Here is a 2772-nt window from a genome sequence, read left to right as displayed (position 1 = left end):
TGTAAATGAGATAGTCTCTTTCTCAAGTCTTCTTCCAATCTTTTCTCTATAATGTTATGTTCCTAAAAATCTGATGCCCAGGTGAGAACCAAAGGTGGGTTTCTCATTGTGTTAGAAAGTACATCACCTAGTGCTGTCTGCTGCATATCCAACTCTTGTATAGACTGTGGCCACTGGCTCAGCTCATAAAAGACAGATTGTGCTGCATTGGACAGATCAACAGAAACTCCTGGAATTTCTTCTTAATATGTCCAAAGACATCTCCTTAGAAATAATATGTGGCTATTGTCACTCAAAACAAAATAGGGGCTGTACTCAGATAAATCAATGCATTTGGTTCTAAGGAAAGGTAAGGTTCTACTTGGTTAATGGAGTTGTTTTAATGCTATAGCCACACCATTTGATTTAATAAACTCTGACAGATTTTTAAATAATTTTTTAATTTAATGGCAAAATTAGCAGCTTGAATATGAAAATATTAATGTAACTACTAGGTTAATTAGGTCACCAGCTGTTTTAATTTAGTTTGTTACTTTTTCCTAGGCATGAATTGAAACTCTGTGATTTGACCAAGTATGTGATCATTTATGTGTGAAATAGAAATGAAGAGGTGAACACACAGTACAGTATACAGATGATGTATTATAGAATCATACACCTGAAACCTATATAATTATGATTTTATTAACCATGTCACCCAAATAAATTCAATACAAAATAAAACAATTTTTAAAAAGATAATTGTTTAGATGAAAGAAACTTTGGATTATTTATGAGCCCCTAATTTAACAAATGAGTAAATTGAGGCACAGGAAAGTTAAATGAGTTGCCCAGAGACACAGATAGACTTAATTACAAGACAAGGGTCTACATTCAAAGCTCTAAAATGCCAGTTTAACACCCTAACAAACATAATTTATTCTAATTATAGCTTCTTCTTTACCTGTAGGAGGAAGCCTTGCTAAAATATTCTCGCAGGCTGCTTTAGGATTACCTTATAGGTGAGTCCCTGTATAGACTTTGACTAAACTGTGCAATGCAGAGAAGCCCTATGATGCTTATCTTCTGCGATCAGTAGGACCAACTCAAGTTATTGTAACAGCAATGAGATGATTAATTCAAGTAATTATGATTCAAAATATGTAATCCCTTCTTGACCTAATTACTATTTGTATTCAAAGATCTTGAATATTTAAAACCATTTAGACTCTAAAATTCATATTTTATGTTTGGATATAAATTTTTATTTACAGATTATTGTAAATTGTTATAATTGATTGTCACAAAATTGCCATAAAGTAGGGATGAAATCAGCATTTTCCTCCTTACTATAAATTTAGAAACCCCAAGTCCAGAATAGCTTAAACTTTTTCCCCAAAGATCATAAGACTTGCAAATGGCTATCCTGGCACTCGATTCCAGATGTTCTGATAAATTATTGCTAATTGTGTTTTTTGAACATTAAATAAAGTTGGAGATTAGGTTAAATTGATATTTAAGGAAGGTTAGGTTTCACTATACTCTAAATTCTAATCCATAGTCTTCATGTATCCTATCTCACTGTTCATAATGATATAGGGTGAGAGGGTAGGAATTACTTTTTTAATAAAAATAATTGAAGTTTAAGGGATTAAATGATTTGTCCATTACCAAAGAATATAAGCGGCAAAGTCCAGACTAGAAACTCCTGGCACTGTTTCATTTCAAAAATGATTCTATTTTTAATTGTAATGTAATTATAAAGGATTTTATTTTTATTCATTGCATTTTTTAAAAAGTCAAAATTACAATAATACAAAGTAAGAAGTGGATGTTTCTTGCTCATGATGCTTGGCCTTTCAGTATCACCCTAGAAATGACCACTGTTCATTCTTCGCATGTCTATTTGAATTGTAAATGAAGCCCCTGCTATTCTTCCCTTCACTTCTGCTTCTTTGAAATAACCACTTTTATCTTTGCTGTCTTCTGCTTTTAGTTATTTTTCTAGTGACTTTCATGACTCTAGATTGCAATATACCCCCCTTTCTTGCACATAAATCTTTTTAAAAGTGTTTATTGGTTTTTCTTTTTTGAAAGATGAAGAATATGATCAGTTATGTCTTTGTCTACATTCTAATTTCTGTTGATCATAATTTGAAATAAAACTAATTTTGTCTAGTATTATAACTGTGTAAAACATACTTAATATACTATAACTGTATGTAAAGTGAGGGATTATTATCCTATTTTTCCCCCTACATTTTCTCCTACAACACATATCTCATCTTCTGTTTGCTGTACCATGACTTTTTGTATCATCGGGCTTTGTAGCATGTATGTTCCATGCTGTCACCCTCATTAATCCTTCTGTGCTTTGTCCGTGGATATTGACTCCAAAAATTGAAAACTGGTTACATGGTCTCGACATATTAAACATTACAAAATCAAGATGTAAGTAATGGGGGTCACAGAAGTGATATAATCTTATGCTATTAAAATATTGTTGCTGAAGTGCAAGTTTACAAAACTTTATGAGGCCTTTGAAGGTGTGTGTGTGTGTGTGTGTGTGTGTGTGTGTGTATCTAGGACTGCAACTCATGCTGTTGATGAGAAGTCTGATGCCAATGTGATCATTTTTTTGTAAGCAAAAACTCACTCTCTTTGAAAGCTTTTAGTAATCTCGCTTTCTTTATATTTGATGCTCTGGAATTTCACCAAGGTCATTCTGGATGTGAGCTACTTACTTTTAATTCATTGATCTTTATGGTATATTGAATGAAGTTCTTTCTGGGT

The sequence above is a fragment of the Molossus molossus genome, unplaced genomic scaffold (assembly GCF_014108415.1).
Source record: "Molossus molossus isolate mMolMol1 unplaced genomic scaffold, mMolMol1.p scaffold_m16_p_1, whole genome shotgun sequence".
NCBI lineage: Eukaryota > Metazoa > Chordata > Mammalia > Chiroptera > Molossidae > Molossus > Molossus molossus.
Note: the sequence above shows the minus strand (reverse complement) of the source record.